Source organism: Somniosus microcephalus, chromosome 5, assembly GCF_052327205.1.
Source record: "Somniosus microcephalus isolate GS21.2 chromosome 5, FLI_Smic_1.0, whole genome shotgun sequence".
In the NCBI taxonomy this organism is placed as follows: domain Eukaryota; kingdom Metazoa; phylum Chordata; class Chondrichthyes; order Squaliformes; family Somniosidae; genus Somniosus; species Somniosus microcephalus.
In genome coordinates, this window is record NC_140991.1 from 14,751,326 (window position 1) to 14,772,967 (window position 21,642).

General features: G+C 44.2%; 1 protein-coding gene across 3 annotated transcripts in view; it reads right to left on the reverse strand.

The window, feature by feature from the left end:
* LOC147116902 (protein lifeguard 1-like) overlaps nucleotides 1–21,642 on the reverse strand; it is a 79,994-nt gene extending 58,352 nt beyond the window's left edge. Inside the window, exons 1-2 of one of the 3 annotated variants that reach the window (XM_085987350.1) lie at nucleotides 21,507–21,640; nucleotides 16,904–16,992 (exon numbers count right to left, since the gene is read on the reverse strand). The gene's annotated coding sequence lies outside the window, so the exon portion shown is untranslated. Of the gene's footprint in view, nucleotides 1–1,504; nucleotides 1,658–16,903; nucleotides 16,993–21,506 lie in introns of those variants that run through there. The other 2 variants (XM_085987349.1, XM_085987351.1) reach the window with 2 other exon arrangements.

Sequence of the window (21,642 nt, forward strand, 5' to 3'; positions counted from 1 at the left end):
ACCTCCGGAACATAGCTCAATTCCGCTCCTGCCTCAGCTCATCTGCTGCTGAAACCCTCATCCATGCCTTTGTTACCTCTAACCCAATCCTCTCCTTGCCGGCCTGCCATCTTCCACCCTCCATAAACTTGCGCTCATCCAAAGCACTGCTGCCCGTCTCCTAACTCACAGCAAGTCCCATTCACCCTGCCCGTACCCTAACTCACAGCAAGTCTCATTCACCCTGCCCGTGCCCTAACTCACAGCAAGTCCCATTCACCCTGCCCGTGCCCTAACTCACAGCAAGTCCCATTCACCCTGCCCGTACCCTAACTCACAGCAAGTCCCATTCACCCTGCCCGTACCCTAACTCACAGCAAGTCCCATTCACCCATCACCCCTCACCCCGTGCTTACTGACCTACACTGGCTCCCAATCGGACAACGCCTCGATTTATAATTCTCATTCTGGTTTTCAAATCCCTCCATGGCCTCACTCCACCCTAACCTCCTCCAGCCCTACAACCCTCCGAGGTCTCTGTGCTCCTCCAATTCTGGCCTCTTGCACATCTCAGATTTTAATTACTCCACCACTGGTGGCCGTGCCTTCAGCTACCTGGGCCCCGAGCTCTAGAATTCCCTCCCTAAACCTCTCTACCTCCTTTAAGACACCCCTTAGCACCTACCTGTCCTAATATTTCATGTTGCTTGGTGCCACGCTCTTGTGAAGTGCCTTGGGATGTTTATGTTAAAGGTGCTATACAAATGCAAGTTGCTGTGTGTCAGAATTAGAGGCACTTTATACAGTGTTACAGACAAAAACAAGCCAACTGGCTTTCAATTTCAGATATTGCAAAAATGACCCACTCAACAGACTGGGGGGGCTGGGGCAGAAGGGGAGGGGAAGAAACAGATGCCAGAACATTACAAAATATTTTCACATATGAATTTACACACAAAGATTTAGCAAGCTACAAGGAATATGCAATCGGTACAAGATTAAAGGGGCTTATAGTAGAGTGCTCTGGATTTCTCTCAAACCCAGGTCTTGCAATACTGAACTCGGCTTTTACACTGAGGCAGTAATTATTGTCATCACTTGTTCTGCTTGACCTACTTAAGTTACTTCATGTCACATGATTTTTCCCAAAATCCCTGAAAGCCGTTGGCCTAGAGCATAAATCTGGAAAGTCAGCTGACTGAAACATAGAATCAGAGTTTTAGAACAGAGGGCAGTTAATCGGCCCAGCGTGCCAACGCCGACTCTCTGAAAGAACGGCCCACTTCGTCCCATTCCCCTGACCTTTCCCCAGCCACTTTCAATTTTTCTCTTCAAATATTTATCCACTTCCTTTTTTAAAAGCGATTATGAATTATGATCCCACCAGTTTCTAGCATACCATGTCTTAACGACCCACTGCACAAAATGTTTTCTCCCAAGCCCTCCCTTTGTTCTTTAGGCGATACATTGATGCGGTCTAGTTGCAGACTCACTGACCAATGGAAATCGCTTTTTTCCAAATTACCTGATCAAAGTTCCTCATAACTACGAGCAGCTCCATCAGATCTTCTTTTAAACTTCTTGTTCTACTGACAGGAGCCCCCCGTTCTCGCCATACAACTGAAACCTCTCAGCCATGGGATCCATGCTGGTTATCCATATAAGCACTTAAGACCCCAGTACACAGACTGACTGAATGACAGAACACGCCGAATAAGTGGAGCATAACTGCCTCTTTATACCCGACATGCACCAGTAATGTACTCATTTTCCAGTTGAAGTTTCATGAGTCTTCACTGCATCAAGGGTAGTCATAACATTGGAATTTACTCCTGCTGGTCACAAGACCCTACACAAAACTGGTCTATAAATAGCAGCCTCAATAAACTTCAAACCTGAAATGGGACAGTGGAGAAAGTAAAAGGTCAGCACTTTTGATCTTCGTACAGTTCACTACGTTGCATCATGGAAACTTCAATTACAGCAGCCTCATGAATAAAATATTGGTGTTTATACAGTGCCTCATATCACTTCAATATCTCAAAGCTTTTCACACAATGAAGTACAGTGAGTTACATATGACATTGAATTATTGACTTATTCAATTCCACACCTCTAATGTCCCCAAGCTGATCAATTAATCCAGAGGGGGAGTTGGGAAAGAGGGTGGCAGGGGGGTTGATGTTACAGAATTGTCAATATAATGCTCTGTGAAGCTGCTTCTTTGACAAAGTAACAAATGGTTTGCAACATTACAAGTTCCAATGGGAACACAAACACTAGTATGGATACCATTTGTGCACAAGATATACTGCCCATACACAATTTCTGTACTCAGACCAGATACTAAATAAATGAGTGCCATGCTCCTCCAGCACCAGTTTTGCTGCTTGTATATAGGCACGGATACGTGCAAGCTACAGTACTAGATGGAAAAAATTTAAATTAAAACGGCAAAACCTAAATTTCTGAACAGAGGTGTTGGCAAAAAGAGCATTGATTCGGCACCGAAAATACCAATTACCATAGGATTAATTAATGCATATCCTAAATTTCATCTAGAACAAAGCCCCCTTTATTTGTCTAATCTCCAGACCTCAGCTGACCAAATTTGTCTGTATTTTTGAATTTTAGTGAAGAACGACAGCTTGCATTTTAGCCTATTTTTTAAAAATATAACAACGTGCCTCATCACAAATACCATAACTCACTTTCTTCCCCTAAATTTGTGACCTATATATGCATTTGGCCAGAGATCTTTTTGGAAAACTGAAGCGAAGCATGTTAAGTGGTCGTGAGCATACTCTCACCAGCCATTGATATGTACCATGCTATAATCCCCAAAACACCCTGCAAAATTCCACAATCTCATGTAATTAAAAACACACTTTCACTTATTTAAGCACCATAAAACAGTGGCTCAAATTCTAAATGCATAGAATCACAGAATGTGACCAGCCAAAGTGCACTGTAAATTCCCAGAATCCCATACAATAAAGTGAATTTGACTTATTTAATTCACCATAACCTGGCTGATCACCCAGTTTTGGGCAGATCTAAAAAAAAAACTACATTGCAAAGCAAATACTCAACAAAATACATTTCAGATACTGATAGTATTCAGCCTCATATTCAAATTCATATTTAGCTAAATTACAAGCTGAACAAATAGATGACAGCAGGGCTGACATTTAAACTTGCCTCTACTGGGAGCACAATTATACCAGGAATTGAGAGAATTTTTTTTTACAACTTCTACTGGCATTTGTTCATATGAAACCTGAATTTCCTGATAATCTGCCACAGATTATATTCAATCATACATTATCATGTGATCACCACATAAATGGGCACCATAACTAACAGCCCAAAAATAAGATCAGAAAAAAAAATCTGTTTCTAAGTATACATTGTGTGCTTGGGGTGTATGTATTTTTTCAGCTTTTAAACTGGTAACCCTTAATTTGCAACTTAGAGTCAGAAGCAGCGGAGTCAGTATTTGGTTTTCCATGTGCACATGAACATCATTCACCCCGAAGTACATTCCATCTGCATTCTCGAATCAGTCAATGGAAATACACAAAGGAAATCTATCATACGGGTCAGATCTTTGGTCATCTTCCGCTTATCAATTATAGCTCCTTACTCCAAAAATCCAAAATGAGGTCATGTGACAGCCACAAACACGGATGTTCTCCCAAAAGTTGCTTAACAGAACTAATGGTAAGTGTAGCAGGAACTGGGAGATTGACTGCCAAGATTAATTAGTCAACAACTCCATTATCAGTGTATCATGTGACTACCAGAATGGTAGACAGTGAACTAAATAAGTCTTTCTCGTCTAGCAATTCCTATAACACTTCGGGAAGCAATTAAATACAAGTTGGATGGAAGACTATTACACACAACCCTATTACACACACTTCTGCGGTTGGACTTTCTATGACCAGTTACACTTTTTCCACTTAATTTCAGCTAAATTTTTCACTTCATTTCAGCTCCTCAGATTACAGTTTTAATTTGTTCCTGTTCCTCATTCCAATGAATCTGCACTAGAAACATACGCACTGTCGCCATATACATGACAAGATATTCATAAGAACAGTTCTTACCAATAAATATACAGAAAAGTCAGCTTAGTGATGGCCAAATCTAGGTTTACGATGAAACTTAATGAATACAATAACTATAAAAACAAATTCCTCAGTTCCTCCTGAAGGCTCAATAAGCTTATCCCACGACTAGTTGAAAGTTGAAACACAGAAACCAGAAAAGTCCAGGTTTCAATACCCAGTCTGTGCGGAGGCAGCTATCACAACCAGGAAAGCAGTGAGGGCCCAACAACAGGACTGGCCTCAGCACCAGTGTTTTATTTTGGGGGTGGGCGGGGGGGGGAGAAAAGGATAACCTAGTTGCTGATGGGTGATCACCAAACCCTCCCCTGAAGTGACCGTGGACGTCTCACAAGGGCACGATCGTGGCACTGACACAGCAAGGGATAAGGGGTAAGCCATTTAGGACTGAGATGAGGAGGAATTTCTTCACCGAGAGTGGTGAACCTGTGGAATTCTCTACCACAGAAGACAGTTGAGGCCAATTCATTAAATATATTTAAGAAGGAGTTCGATATATTTCTTAAGGCTAAAGGGATCAAGGGATATGGGGAGAAAGCAGGGACAGGGTACTGAATTTGGATGATCAGCCATGATCGCATTGAATGGCGGAGCAGGCTAGAGGGGCCGATTGGCCTACTCCTGCTCCTATCTTCTATGTTTCTATGTAACACTTTCCCTGTTTACACTCACTCAGTCAAGACTCAAACTAATAGTCTACTCTTAATTCAAAAGGTGCTTCATTTGAATTTTTTTTTTTTTTTTTTAAAGCACTGAATAACCACTTTTTGCTGTACATTGTTACTTTGCTTAATTCCTAACATATTGGATTTCAATTTTAACTGCCAAGATACTTTAGCCTGTAGTGACCACTTAGGTGAAGTACCAAAGAGTGCAATCGCCCTTTGTAATGGTACTCCAGCAATTCAACATGGTCAGAAGAGGAGAGGGGAGAAGATTGGAGAGAAAAAACCCAATTTCCCTATACATCTATTAAGGTATATGGACACCTGTCCAAACGTGAAACTTAAGACAGTTTATCCAAAAATATTGGCAAGCGACAACTCCCAGGGGATCCTCATATTCCCCGAACAGAGATGTTACAGAAATGCCGCCAGTGAGGTTATGCAATTACAGAATTCGTGGGTCAACGATAGCACAACGCTATACCAATAGCAGCACTGCATACGTGCTACCCAGCTGAATGAAAGCCAAGTGCTTCGTTATAGACCAGCGAAGTTCTGGGTTCAAACACAATGTTTAAAATTAAGCTGCTGTTACATTGGTGTCAGGGGAGTGTTTCTGCCGCAGATTCATACCGTAAAACATTTATGTTGAGTAAAGAAAATTTTTATTTTTTAAGTTTCAAAATAGTAGAGGATTACTGAACATTTTATAGCCCCTATAAACGAGATTATCGTTGAGCTGAGTCACGGTATGTAGCAGCCAGATAACGGGCCAGCCCTTTCCAGACAACTATCCAAAATTAAAACATGACTTTATGGCCCTTCGTTCAGAGAAGCAGAATTCAGCACACAACAGCCAAATTAGAAATTTCAGAAATACACTGCCCTTCCCTCCCTGAAATAAACACACAAACCATACGCTTTCCAGTAATCGACTGATCACATGCAATTAGATCATCATCAAAACCCTTTCGTGTGGGCACTGGAGAGATTGATAATTGGTGGCCAGTATGCTCTAAGAACTCACTCTAGATTATCTAGATTTTCAAAAGACCTGCAATAAGGTTCCCCATAATAGACTGATGAACAAGGTCAGAGAATGCAGAGTCAGGGGACAAGTAGCAGACTGGATTGCTGGCTGGCTTCAGGACAGAAAGCAGAGAGTAGGAGTAAAGGGTAGCTATTCACAGTGGCAGAAGGTGGGTAGTGGTGTTCCGCAAGGATCAGAGCTGGGACCACTGTTGTTCACAATTTACATTAACGATTTAGACTTCGGAATCAAAAACACAATTTCTAAATTTGCGGAGGACACCAAATTGGGGGGGTGGGCAATACTGAGGAGGACTGCAACAAATTACAGGAGGACATTAATAAACTTGCAGAATGGGCATATAATTGGCAAATGAAGTTCAACACAGATAAATGTGAGGTATTACATTTTGGTAGCAAGAATAGTGAGGTCACTTATCACTTGGAGGGTGCGAGTCTAGGTGGGGTAGAGGGACAAAGGGATCTCGGAGTACAAATACGCAAATCACTAAAAGTTGCGACACAGGTTAGCAAGGCCATAAAAAAAAGCAAACCAAGCACTAGGGTTTATTTCTAGAGGGATAGAATTGAAAAGTAGGGCAGTTATGCTAAACCTGTATCAAACTCGCTCCAGTGCCTCTATATCCTTTTTATAATATGGCGTACAGTTCTAGTCGTCATATTATAAAAAGGATTGAGGCGCTCTGGAGAGGATGCAGAAGATTTACAAGGATGATACCAGAAATGCGAGGGTATACATATCAGGAAAGGATGAACAGGCTGGGTCTCTTTTCTTTTGAAAAAAGAATGTAAAGAGGTCTTTAAAATTATGAAAGGTTTTGATAGAGTGGATACAGAGAGAGTGTTTCCACTTGTGGAGAAGAGCATAACTGGAGGCCATCAATAGAAGATAGTCACCAAGAAATCCAATAGGGAATTCCGAAGAAACTTCTTTACCCAGAGTGTGGTGAGAATGTGGAACTCGTGAATAGTATAGATGCATTTAAAGGACTGTTAGATAAGCACATGAGGGAGAAGGGATACGCTGATAGATTTAGATGAGGAAAGACAGGAGGAGGCTCGAGTGGAGCATAAACACCGGCATGGACTGTGTAAGGGGCCGAATGGCCTGTTTCTGTGCCGTACATCTTAAGTAATCCTATGTACTCCATTGTGCATTACAGAAAACAAACTACAAGAATGCATTGGTGAGTTGGCCAAGTTTTATCAGCACAGTTTGCTAACCGAAACCTGATGACTCGAATACTGACTCAATTCTGTTTGGGGTGGTGTTGAAGGAATTATCTTCAGATTGAATAGAAGCCACATCTATGCGCCACTAATATACACACACGTCCAACTACATCAGGGCTGTTCAATGTTCAAACACGTAAATCGAGCAGCATGTTCACAAATCAGTGGCATTGTAACATCTGAACAGAAGAGAAACAATATTCACAACAATCATTTGAGGTTTCTAAACTCAGCTAAACAGGGACTGTGAGAGACGGTCACCTAAATGTTAAAAATAATCAAACGAATAACACTAGATTCGAATGGCAGTGGTAGAGCTAGTCCAAGTAAGAGAGTCTCAGTGGGTCCAAAGAGTGCGTCTTGGGCGCAAGGAGATGGAAAGACCAAACAGTCTTTTTCTTTTTAATATCTTCTCACTGTGTTAATCCAGCAGGAGCTCTAGATTTTCACAGTACCATTCTAAAAACCAGAAGGTTCAAAATGGCAGCTGTATGAATAAGGCTGTCTAAAGTTTGGTGCTACTTTCTAATTCACACAAGTTTAGAAGTACAAGGTCAAGAGTTGATTTTTTTTTGTTAGTTTTCCCCGCTCCTGGGCTGCAGTTGAAGCCCCACCTGATCACCCTTCCCCACTTTAGGAGAGGGCATAGGTTTTGCTGTGATCGGAACCTACATTTCTGAAACTCGTCACAAGAAACACATTTCGGAGCATTTCACAGGGTAGAGGTAAACAGCTGTTGCTGAGCACAACAAAAAGCTTGGTCAAAGGGGATTTTAGGGGGATTTTGAAAGCATGAAAGGATTTAGGAAAGGACAAACATAGTGACAAAGAACAGCCACAATAGTAGAGCAGAGGGAATGGGGAAATGATCCAGTGTCAGAACAGCAAATGATGAGAACACAAATGACATCAGGAAGGCAAGATTGCAGGAGACCATGTCAGAGTTTGAAAAGGTCAAAATAAAGTTGCTTAAGGCACAGAGAGCAAGCGGAGTTTGACCAGAACAGGGGACATGGAGTCGCTTTGTGTAGAAGTGAACCTGGCATAAGATTTGAAATTTGTGCAGTGGAGATGTCAAGCCTCAAACTGAATGATGTAGATTAAGGTCCCAATACTGGGATGCCCTGAAAGGCACTATATAAATATACAAGTTCATTCTTTCTTTCCAATAGGGATGGGGAGTTAGATTGGATGTATGGGAAGAAGCTTAGCTCAGAGTTGAGTAAGAGCTCAATGGTTCAACAACTCCAGACTTAGCCCAAGATGGCAGCCAGGGAAGCTGGGTATTCTGTGGCGAGTGTCTCACCTCCTGACTCCCCAAAGCCTATCCACCATCTACAAGGCACAAGTCAGGAGTGTGATGGAATACTCTCCACTTGCCTGGATGAGTGCAGCTCCAACAACACTCAAGAAGCTCGACACCATCCAGGACAAAGCAGCCCGCTTGATTGGCACCCCATCCACCACCTTAAACAGTCACTCCCTCCACCACCGGCGTACCATGGCTGCAGTGTGTACCATCTACAAGATGCACTGCAGCAACTCGCCAAGGCTTCTTCGGCAGCACCTCCCAAACCCGCGACCTCTTCCACCTAGAAGGACAAGGGCAGCAGGCGCATGGGAACACCACCACCTCCAAGTCACACACCATCCTGACTTGGAACTATATCGCCGTTCCTTCATCGTCGCTGGGTCAAAATCCTGGAACTTCCTCCCTAACAGCACTGTGGGACCTTCACCACACGGACTGCAGCGGTTCAAGGCGGCGGCTCACCACCACCTTCTCAAGGGCAACTAGGAATGGGCAATAAATGCTGGCCTGGCCACCGACGCCCACATCCCATAAACAAATAAAAAAAGTTAGTAACAGTTGTGGTTAGAAGCAAGAGCTGAAGAGTTTTGTTTTATTGGCTGGAGCAAAGTGCAACTCATCCAGTTGGAAAGTGCAGTAAACGCTTTCGACGTGAATGGATTTAGGAACTGTGCAGAATGCGGGAAATTAAATGCCATCTCCCACTGGGTACTGGAATTCACGCACTATTTAACACATAAAAGGGACCGTGCTCCACTGCACGAATACCTCCAGAATTCAGTGTAAATAGACTTGTCGTTGATGTCTGTCTGCAAGCTGACTAACAATCATCACTCTGTTAGAGAACTGCTTTGCCACAAAATCGCTGTTCATGTCAGAATACTGAGTAACTGCAGACTCGAGATACAAAGCAACAGCCCAGTTAAACGTTGAATTAAATCAATCTGAACAAAAAGAAACATTTTGCAGAAATACTTAAGACTTGTAAAATATTGCAGTCTCTGGGCAAGAGCTGTCAGTGAGCTCACTGCTGTATTTAGTGCAGTCAGCATTAATATTGGAGAGTTAGGGAACAATTTACATTGACCTCAGGAGTTCCACAAGATCCTGTGTCATGGGGGGGTTGGGGTACAGATGCTGGTGAAAACCACCTCTTTTGGTGGGTCTCAGACTCCTTCAGAAGCACTGCTTCCTTTACTGCACAGTCGCTAATGGCTGCCCCGTCACTGATGACAGCAAATTATACACAATATCCAAATCAGAAACCATGCAGAACAATGTCATTTTTTGGGGAAGCAAAATCAGGGGGAGAAACAAAGATTCATAAGAGTTTAAAGCACAAAATGGCACCATACAGCCAATCATGCCAGCTCTTTTCTAGAACAATCCAAAACTAAACCCACTGCCCTGCTATATCCACACCTTTTCCCCTTAAAAAATTCAAAGATCTCTGCCTTAACTACTCGCTGTGGTAAAGCAGTCAATGCTCCATTACCATTCAGTGATAATTCCTCACCTCAGGCAAAGGTCACTGATCCAGGTCCCACAACCTACATTTGAGCACATATTCTAGGCTAACTTCAGGAGTGCTGCTTTGTTGGAAATGCTGCCTTTCCGAGGAGCCATTAATCCAAAGATCTACCAGTTTGTTCAGGTGAACGAAGAACCACCCACGGCACTATTTGAAGAGCTGGGAGTTCAGTGTTCTGGTCAACATCGGTCTCTTACTGACAGTACCAAAACTAATTAGCTGGTCATTTTTCTCGCTGCTCTTTGTATGCCCTTGCTGTGCGCAAATTGGCCGCCGTGTAGGCCTACAAGTTACTGCACTTCAAAAGTAATTCACTGGTTGTGAGGTGTTCGGCATATCCCAAGGATGTGAAAGACACTTCATAAATGCAAGTTCTTCATTTCCACACTAAAGAAATGACTACATTCTAACTCCTTACTCCCAATGACAATTTTAGATTAATACCCCTCATCAACTGACTCCCTAACCAGAGGAAAGAGTGGTGTTTACTGCCCAGATAACTCAAACAACAAGTGCAGTCTTACACACTATATAAAGTAAATGCCACGTTTGTAAAAAGCAAATGGGCAAGGTACAACATGGTGTCAGTTAATCTTATCCCAGTTGATTTATCCAGTCGCCTGTGCAAGAACACCAGTTACTGTTAAACGACAGCAGAGCTTTTATTGTCGACCCCCAAAGAGGAGGGGTGGGTGGGGGAGAAAGCTTAAATCAGAGTTGATGTTGGAGAAGGCAAAATAATTATATGGGCTGATGCAATGGACAACCTATAGCACAGTTCAAGGTAGAAATAAAAGAAAGTCTTGCATTTATATAGCACCTTTCACGACCTCGGGATGTCCCAAAGTGCTTTACAGCCAATGAAGTACTTTTTTTTTGAAATCATAGAAATTTACAGCACAGAAGGCGGCCATTTCGGCCCATCGTGTCCACACTGGCCGACAAAGAGCGATCCAGCCTAATACCACTTTCCAGCACTTGGTCCGTAGCCCTGGAGGTTACGGCACTTCAAGTGCACATCCAAGCACTTTTAAATGTGATGAGGGTCTCTGCCTCTACCACCCTTTCAGGCAGTGAGTTCCAGACCCCCACCACCCTCTGGGTGAAGAAATTTCCCCTCAAATCCACTCTAAACCTCCTACCAATCACTTTAAATCTATGCCCCCTGGTTGTTCATCCCTCTGCTACTATGACCGGAAAGCCCTGCAGCGGGTAGTCAAAACTGCCCAATGCATTACCGGCACCCGGCTGCCGACCACAGAGCACATATACCAGAAACGCTGTTTACGGAGGTCACGGACCATCATCAAAGACCCTACCCACCCCAGCCACAGTCTGTTCGCCCCCCTGCCATCTGGGAGACGCTACAGATGCATTCGCACCCGTACGACCAGATTTAGGAACAGCTTCTTTCCCAGGGCTGTCATCCTACTGAACTCCACAAATAAACTCTAAAGCCTGCACATCTGCCAATGCACTTTATTATGTTTATGTATTACAAGCCAAATGAAATGTTGAATGTTTAAATGTCTTAATCTAAATGTACACTCTCAGGAGCCGCAAGCCTACATTTCGTTGTACTGCACTTGTGCACTAACAATAAAGTTGATTATTATATTATATTATTAAGGGAAATAGCTCCTTCCTGTCCACTCTATCTAGGCCCCATATAATTTTATACACCTGAATAAGGTCTCCCCTCAGCCTCCTCTGTTCCAAAGAAAACAACCCCAGCCTATCCAGTCTTTCCTCGTAGCTAAAATTCTCCAGTCCAAGCAATATCCTCGTAAATCTCCTCTGCACCCTCTCTAGTGCAATCACATCCTTCCTGTAATGTGGTGACCAGAACTGCACGCAGTACTCTAGCTGTGGCCTAACTAGTGTTTTATACAGTTCAAGCATAACCTCCCTGTGCTTGTATTCTATGCCTCGGCTAATAAAGGCAAGTATTCCGTATGCCTTCTGAACCACCTTATCTACCTGTCCTGCTACCTTCAGGGATCTGTGGACCTGAACTCCAAGGTCCCTTTGTTCCTCTACACTTCTCAGTGTCCTACCATTTAATGTGTATTCCCTTGCCTTGTTAGCCCTCCCCAAATGCATTAGCTCACACTTCTCCGGGTTGAATTCCATTTGCCACTGTTCTGCCCATCTGACCAGTATATTGATATCTTCCTGCAGTCTACAGCTTTTTTCTTAATTATCAATCACACAAATTAGTATTGAGAGGGAGGAGGTACTAGCGGTTTTAGCAGGCTTAAAAGTGGATAAATCCCCAGGCCCAGACAAGATGTATCCCAGGCTGCTGTGTGAGGCAAGGGAGGAGATTCCAGGGGCTCTGACACAAATGTTCATATCCTCTCTGGCCACAGGGGAGGTGCCAGAGGACAGCTAACATAGTACCATTATTTAAGAAGGGTAGTAGGGATAAATCAGGGAATTACAGCTCATCAGTGGTAGGGAAATTATTGGAAAAAATTCTGAGGGACAGAATAAGTCTTCACTTGGAGAGGCAAGGATAGTCAGCATAGCTTTGTCAGAGGGAGATCATGTCTAACCAATTTGATTAAATTTCTCGAGGGGGTGACTAGGTGCATGGATGAGGGTAGTGCAGTTGATGTAGTCTACATGGACTTCAGTAAGGCTTTTGACAAAGTCCTGCATGGGAGACTGGTCAAGAAGGTAAGAGCCCATGGGATCCAGGGCAATTTGGCACATTGGATCCAAAATTGGCTTAGTGGCGAAGGCTGTTTTTGTGATTGGAAGCCTGTGTCCAGTGGTGTACCGCAGGGATCGGTGCTGGGTCCTTTGCTGTTTGTAGTGTACATTAATGATTTAGATATGAATGTAGGAGGTATGATCAGTAAGTTCGCAGATGACACAAAAATTGGTGGAGTGGTAAATAGCGAGGAGGGAAGCCTCAGGCTACAGGACAATATAGACGGGTTGGTGGGATGGGCAGAACAGTGGCAAATGGAATTTAACCCTGAAAAGTGAGAGGTGATGCATTTTGGGAGGACTAACAAGGCAAGGGAATACACAATGAATGGTAGGACCCTAGGAAGGACAGAGGATCAGAGGGACCTTGGTGTGCATGTACATAGATCCCTGAAGGCAACAGGACAGGTAGATAAAGTGGTTAAAAAGGCATATGGGATACTTGCCTTCATTAGCCGAGGCATAGAATAAGAGCAGGGAGGCTATGATGGAGCTGTACAAAACGCTAGTTAGGCCACAGCTGGAATACTGTGTGCAGTTCTGGTCGCCACACTATAGGAAGGATGTGATTGCATTGGAGAGGGTGCAGAGGAGATTTACCAGGATGTTACCTGGGCTGGAGCGCTTCAGCTATGAAGAGAGGCTGGACAGGCTGGGGTTGTTTTCCTTGGAGCAGAGAAAGCTGAGGGGGGACCTGATTGAGGTGTACAAAATTATGAAGGGCATAGATAGGGTAGATAGAAAGGAACTTTTCCCCTTAGTAAAGGGGTCAATAACCAGGGGGCATGAGGTTTAGAAGGGATTTGAGGAAAAACTTTTTCACCCAGAGGGTGGTTGGAATCTGGAACTCACTGCCTGAAAGGGTGGTAGAGGCAGGAACCCTCACAACATTCAAGAAGCTTTTAGATGAGCACTTGAAACGCCATAGTATACAAGTCTACGGACCAAGTGCTGGAAAATGGGATTAGGCAGGGCTTGATGGCCAGCGCGGACACGATGGGCCAAAGGGCCTCTTTCTGTGTTGTATAACTATGACTATGACTGCCGATTTTAGTATCATCTGCAAACTTCTTAATCATACCCCCTACATTCAAGTCTAAATCATTGATATATACCACAAAAAGCAAGGGACTTGGTACCAAGCCCTGCGGAACCCCACTGGAAACAGCCTTCCAGTCACAAAAACACCCTTCGACCATTACCCTTTGCTTCCTGCCTCGGAGCCAATTTTGGATCCAACTTGCCACATTGCCCTGGATCCCATGGGCTTTCACTTTCATGACCAGTCTGCCATGTGGAACATTATCAAAAGCCTTGCTAAAGTCCATATACACTAAACCAAACGCATTACCCTTGTCGGCCCTCCTCGTTACCGCCTCAAAAAATTGAATCAGGTTAGTCAGACACGACCTTCCCTTAACAGATCCATGCTGACTGTCCTTGGTTAATCCATGTCTTTCTAAATGAAGATTTATCCTGTCCCTCAGAACGTTATCCCAATAATTTTCCCACCACCGAGGTTAGGCTGGCTGGCCTGTAATTAATCGGTCTATCCCTTTCTCACTTTTTAAACAAAGGTACAACGTTAGCAGTCCTCCAGTACCACACCTGTAGCCAGAGAGGATTGGAAAATGATAGTCAGAGCCTCTGCTATTTCCTCTTTGGCTTCTCTCAACAGCCTTGAAGTAAAGTCACTGTTGCAATGTAGGAAACACTGCAGTCAATTTACATAGACTATGCAGCACGGAAACAGGCCAATCGGCACAACTAGTCTGTTCTAGTGTTTATCGTCCATACGAGTCTCCACTCATTATATCTACCTCATCTCAGCCTTTCAGCATATCTTTCTATTCCTTGTTCTCTCACGTACACATCTAGCTTCCTTTAGAAATCATCTAAGCCATCTGCCTCAGCCACTTCCTGCGGTAACGAGTTCCACATTCTAACCCAATAGCAAAATTCTGTGGATGCTGGAAAGCTGAAACAACAGAAAGTGCTGGAAGCACTCAGCGGATCAGGTTCTGACGAAGGGTTCGACCCGAAACGTTGACTGTTTCTCTCTCCTCAATGCTGCCTGACCTGCTGAATGTTTCCAGCACTTTGTTGTTATTCCACATTCTAACCACTCTCTGAGTAAAGAAATTGCTCCTTATTTCCCTATTGGATTTATTAGTGACTATCTTGTATTTATGGCCTCTGGTTTTGGATTCTCCCACAAGTGGAAACATTCTCTCCACATCTACCCTGTTCAACCCATTCATAATTTTAAAGACCTTTATCCGGTCACTTCCAAGTCCTCTCTTTTCTAAAGAAAAAAGCCCCAACTTGTTCAATCTTTCCTGATAACTGTAATCTCACAGTTCTGGTACCATTCTTGTAAATCTTTTTTGCACTTTCTCCAGTGCTTCTCCGTCCTTTTTATAGCATGGAGACCAGAACTGTGCACAGCTCTCTAGGCAAGGCCTGGCCAGGGTCCTTTACAAGTTTAACGCAACTTGCGAAATTTGCGCACAGCAAGGTTCCACAAACAGCAACGAGATAGTGACCAGATAATGTTTATTTAGTGATGTTGGTTGAGGGATAATTATTGGCCAGGACACCGGGGAGACCGCCCCAGTTCCTCCTCGAAATAGTGTCATGGGATCTTTTACGTCCACCTGAGAGCGCAGATGGGGACTCGGTTTAACGTCTCACCTGAAAGACGTTAATGCAGATACAAATCGAGGTGTGCAGCCTCTATCTCGGATTTTCCAAGGTCATTTTACATGAAGAAATGCAACCACATGATGTTCCTTCCAACCTGCAGTGAACCAATGTCTTAAAGATACGCAAAAATATAGGTCTATCATGCTGTTCGTATAAAACCACCTGCTCCAGAAAAGTAGACACAGTGACGCAGTCTCAGGTATTCCAAATTGCATCTTTTTCTCGCTATACGGGAATGTTAATCATGAATGTTTCTTTCCCATTTCTTTCATACATTGGTATTTTATTTATATACCACTGGCAACAAAAAAAATCATTCCAAGATGGCAGAAGGAAGATCTTTTACTATTAAACTTGTCAATATTGGATTTTTATGGCAGGTGGTCTATTTTACTGATGGTGCTCAAATAGAATCTGCCCACCTCCATCCAATATACACAAGAGACATCTGGAGGCAACTGAAGGTGAGGTAGCAAAACATGGAGGCTGCTATTCGAAGACAAATTTAAAAAGTATTGAAAAAAGATACTAAGCCATTGCATTAGCTGTACAGGTAGGAGCATAGTCAGTAGATAGAGTCATACAGCACAGGAGGCCGCCATTTGGCCCATCGAGTCCGTGCCGGCTCTCTGTAGAGCAATCCAGTCAGTCCCGTTCTCCCGCTCTATCCCCGTAACCCTGCAAGTTTATTTCCCTTGAGTGCCTATCCAGCCTCCCCTTGAAAACATTGAGTGTCTCCACTTCCACCACTTCCGTCGGCAGCGAGTTCCAGGTCATCACCACTCGCTGTGTAAAAAAGTTTTTCCTCACGTCCCCCCCTGTATCTCTTGCCCAAAACCTTAAATCTGTGTCCCCTAGTCCTTGCACCATCAACTAGTGGGAGCAGCCTTTCCCCGTCTAGCCTATCCAAACCCGTCATAATCTTGTACACCTCGATCAAATCACCCCTCAACCTCCTTTGCTCTAATGAAAACAAATCCAGCTTCTCCAACCTGTCCTTGTAGCCAAGATCAACCATCCCCGGAACCATTCTGGTAAATCTCCTCTGCACCCTCTCAAGATACAAATGGTAAATATTAGAAATATATGCCTGGCAACCAGAAATTAAACAGCATTCAACAGAAGAAAAAAAATCCTTAATACTGTTTTGGCTTTTTCCAGTGTCAAGCTAAAGTGGCCAACAGCAGTGAGCAGTAGTCCACAACCACACTAGATAGTGAATTCACATTTGGTATATTTGTCCCATGCAGGTATATAATTCACTTAGTCTACACAGCTAGAAAAGATGTCCGACTACTGGAAGGACAAAGTTATTGATTACCTGGGGCATAAAAGCAGTCACCCTAACCATGAACATTCTCTGCATTCTGGTGCATTGCATTACATCACTTTACTGTGTGGGCCTGCGGTTTCACACCGACTAAACTGGATTATCACGTCAAACATACTACAGCTGACAGATCCTCCCCTAAATGAATCGCCGGGAGCAAGCGGAAGCCAAGCGCAGGCAGTGCTAGGAGCGCACGTCAACCCAAGCACCCCACCCACCTGCCCCGTCAACCACTGTCTGCCCCACCTGTGACAGAGACTGTAGGTCACGCACTGGACTCATCAGTCACCTGAGAACTCATTTTTAGTGTGGAAGCAAGTCATCCTCGGTTCTGCCTAAGAAGAAAAGAAATGAATCACCAAAGGACGAAATACATTCCAATCAAAAAAGGGCTGCAGGAAAAGTGTCACTCACTTTTGGGACTTGGATCAATGTAATGAAAGTTACTTAAAGCAAAATAAAATAGCCAGAAGTATTATGGGTTTTAGAAATAAGGGCGCAGGGCAAAAACCATTGGTTAGGCCAGTGTGTGTAGTTTGGGCTGCCCATTATAGAATAGACATTAAAGCCATAGAGTATAGGTTCACTGGGATTATTCCAGGGATGGGAAACTAAAGTTATGAGGATAGATTTGAGGTACCGGGAATAGTTTCACTGCAGCAAAGGTGAAGATGTACAGTAAGAGATTTTTTTTTAAATTATGAAGGAGAGAAGGCAGGGACAGGGTACTGAATTTGGATGATCAGCCGTGATCTCATTGAATGGCGGAGCAGGCTCGAGGGGCCGAATGGCCTACTCCTGCTCCTATCTTCTATGTTTCTATGAAGGGTTTTGATGGGGTGAATAGGGAGTTTGATTTAATCAATTTAAAAGTCATTAAATGAGGAGAGGGGTTAGGAGAAATCTTTACTGAGAGCTGTGGAGCACAGAATGTAACCTCAATGTAAGCTAGTCACTTTAAAAAAAGTAATTAAGATACTTTAAGTCTAAAAAAGATGTGTTAAAAATAAAATCTACACAATTTACTTAAAGCTCAAAGCCTTTTCAGGAAGCTGAATCGATTTTAATATACGCAGTCACATGAAAACAGTGCAGGCTTTTTTTTTCAATTTCGTAAAGCGCTAATAAAACGTCTCAAGGTGCTTCACAGGAGCGTCAGTAAATTTGACACCGAGCCACATAAGGAGATATTAGGACAGATGACCAAAAGCTTGGTCAAAGAGGTAGGTTTTAAGGAGTGTTGTAAAGGGGGGGGAGAGGCAGAGAAGTTTAGGGAGGAAATTCCAGAGCTTAGTGCCTCGGCAGCTGAAAGCACAGCCGCCAATGGTGGAGCGATTAAAATGGGTATTGCGCAAGAGGCCAGAATTGGAGGAGCACAGAGACCTCAGAGGGTTGAAGGGCTACAGGAGGTTACAGAGATAGGAAGGGGCGAGGCCATGGAGGGATTTGAAAACAAGGATGAGAATTTTAAAATCGAGGCGTTGCTGGACTGGGAGCCAATGTAGGTCAGTGAACACAGGGGTGATGGGTGAACGGGACTTGGTGCGAGTTAGGACACGGAGCAGAGTTCAAGAGCTCAAGTTTATGGTGTGTGGATGATGGGAGGCTGGCCAGGAGTGCGTTGGAACAGTCAAGTCTAGAGGTAACAAAGGCCTGGGTGAGGGTTTCAGCAGCAGATGAGCTGAGGCAAGGGCGAAGTCGGGAAATCTTGAGTGGTAGTCAGCAGTCTCGGTGGTGGAGCAGCGATGTGGCCGAAATACGACACCAAGGTTGCATACAGTGTGGTTCAGCCTCACACAGTTGCCAAGGAGAGGGGATGGAGTTGGCGGCAAGAGAACGGATTTTGTAGCGGGGACTGAAGACAATGGCTTCAACCTTCCCAATATTTAGTTGGAAGAAATTTCTGCGCATCGGACAAGCAGCGTGACAAATCAGAGGCCGTGACGGTGTCGAGAGAGGTTGTGGTACAATTGGGCTGAGTGTCAGTGTACACGTGGCACCTGGCGTGTTTTTGAAAGATGTTGCTGAGGAGCAGCAAGTAGATGAGAAACAGGAGGGGGCCCAAAGATAGATCCTTGGGGGACACTAGAGGTAACGGTGCAGGAACAGGAAGAGAAGCCACTGCAGGCGATTCTCTGGCTACGACTGGACAGACAGGAATGTAACCAAGCGGGACCAGTACCATCCAGCTGAACAATGGAGGAGAGGCATTGGAGGAGGATGGTGTGGTCAAACCTGTCAAAGGCTGCAGACAGGTCAAGAAGGATGAAGTGTGATAGTTTACTATGGTCACATAGGATGTCACCTGTGGCTTTGATTCGGGCCTTTTCAATGCTGTGGCAGGGGCAGAAACCTGATGAAGGGTTTGCCAAATATGGAGTTACAGCAAAGATGGTCACAGATCTGGGAGGGGCCCAGATGAGTTTGGAGATCTCAGCTGAGCTGCACACACCATCAGTAAATGCTAACCTATTTAAACACACTCATGTGCCAGTGAATGAAGAGCTCATCAAATCCAACATCAGTAACCATGCGCTATTTCAAACACATTCTGCACAGGTGCCTGTTTAAACAAGCACTCCAATTCTGAATCTAGCAGCGCCACAGGAATTATTTCAGTGGCTGTTAACAAGAATGCCAGAAGTGAGGGTTCATTCACATATGTAGCTGAGCATGGTTGGTTTAAAGGGAGTACTATGGAGCAGGGGCAGCAACTGGAGACACACAGGTGGATGCAAGAGGTGTATTGAAACTGGCAAAATCAGCAACCGCTGATTTCCCCCCCCATATGCTGGACATAAGAAATAGGAGCAGGAGTAGGCCAATCGGCCCCTCGAGCCTGCTCCGCCATTCAATAAGATCATGGCTGATCTGATCCTAACCGCCAATCTACTATCACAGAACCATCTCCTGAATCTAACAGAATTAGACACACGAAATAGGAGCAGGATCAGGCTACACGGCCCCTGGGCCCGCTCCGCTACCCACAGGGCCATGACCGATCCGAACCTAGACTCATGTCCAAATTCCTGCCTGCTCCCCGTAACCCTTAATTCCCTTTACTTCTAGGAAACTGTCTATTTCTGTTTTAAATTTATGTAATGATGTAGCTTCTACAGCTTTTTGGGGCAGCACATTCCATGGACCTACCACCCTCTGAGTGAAGTAGTTCCTCCTCATCTCAGTTTTGAAAGAGCAGCCCCTTATTCTAAGACTATGCCCCCTAGTTCTAGTTTCACCCATCGTCGGGAACATCTTCCCCGCATCCACCCGATCCAACCCCTTCACAATCTTATGTTTCAATAAGATCGCCTCTCATTCTTCTGAACTCCAATGAGTAGCGTCCCAATCTACTCAACCTCTCCTCATATGTCCATCCCCTCATCCCCGGGATTAACCGAGTGAACCTTCTTTGTACTGACTCGAGAGCAAGTATGTCCTTTCTTAAGTATGGACACCAAAACTGTACGCAGTATTCCAGGTGCGGTCTCACCAATACCTTGTACAACTGAAGCAATACCTCCCTATTTTTATATTCTATCCCCCTGGTGGTGTACCATTGGAAACTTTTAAAAATCTATTAATTTCGATTATCCACCACAGATGACCTCATTAAGGCAATGTATCAAAGTCCCAATCTGCACTGGTGTTAATGCATCACACTCCCACATGCAGATAATAACTGCACACAAACTTATTTAAGAAGCCATCTGTGACAGGTGCCTGTGCAATTTAAAAGTTACTACATTGGCAAACCAATGTCATCTACCACACACAAGCATTTGTAACATTAAACTCCTCATCCTTCAATGCAACAAACTCTTGCAAAGTTTTTCTTTTAAATCCAATCTGGTCCCAGGCCTCCACCAACACTGTTCCAAGTGGAGCCAGACATTGCCCGCTTTCCTGGATAATTCCTTCCATGAAATGCCTGGCCTCTGATCATAACTACACACACACAAACCTTCCCCCCACCCCCAACCCACCCGAGCAGGGTCAGGACTGGGATTGTGTCCGTGAATAAATAACAAGGCATGAGACCATACAGCAAGCAGTGGAGCATAACCTGCAAGCAGTGTGACCTGAATCTTAAATGGAAGTCGCAGATAAACGATTGGTCAGCAAATCCACTAAATGTCAAACAATGAGAGACCGTGTCTTTTTTCTGCGAGGTCAAATATAAGGCGTAAAGTTTAACATTCCACAATGTACATGAGAGAGAATGAGAGAAAGAAAAAACCCCGCGCTGCTCAGAGCAAGAGTCCACTGATTCACCCCCCAAAAAACATCCGCGCTTGATGTAAGCACCGCACCAAAATGCAGGAACATAAATCTTGGCAAAACATCAGAGACAGGCGCAAAGACCATGGCGTCAGCAGAGGAGCCTGCAATTACTGAGAGTGATGAAAGGAAAGGCTGTGGGGTCAAGACATGGTGCCGAGCCTGCGACCCACCATATGTCAATCTTCACAAACCCCCCCCCCCATTCCCGCCAGCAGCATCCATGATCTCCGCCTAGAGCCGCCAGCTTTCCTCCTCCTCCACATCACCATCATTTTCAGCCAAATCCTCTCTCGGCGCCTCTGACGCACCAGTGAATAGAAGTTATCACAGGTGGTGGGAGAAATATTTCAAAAATTACCCGAAATACAAACCAATTAGAGAATTTCGGCATTTTTTTTTGTTAAATGCGCGTGTCGGTGGGTTTTCGGGATTTAATTTCCCCGAATCCCCGTCGCCTTCATTTTATTTACTGAGCATATCCCCTCGAATAATGACATTAAAACAATTTTAAATATATAAAATAAACGAGAAAAGGTTTTAAAACACAGAGACCGGTCCGACTCACCTCAGGTTAGCAACGGTGCTCCTTTTTTTTGTTTTATTCTTCCGTTTCTGACGACAATTTAACGCCGACCGTCTCCGCTCCAACCGGCAGATTATAGCAGACCAGCGCAAACCCGAGCCCGGCCCGGCACTGCGCA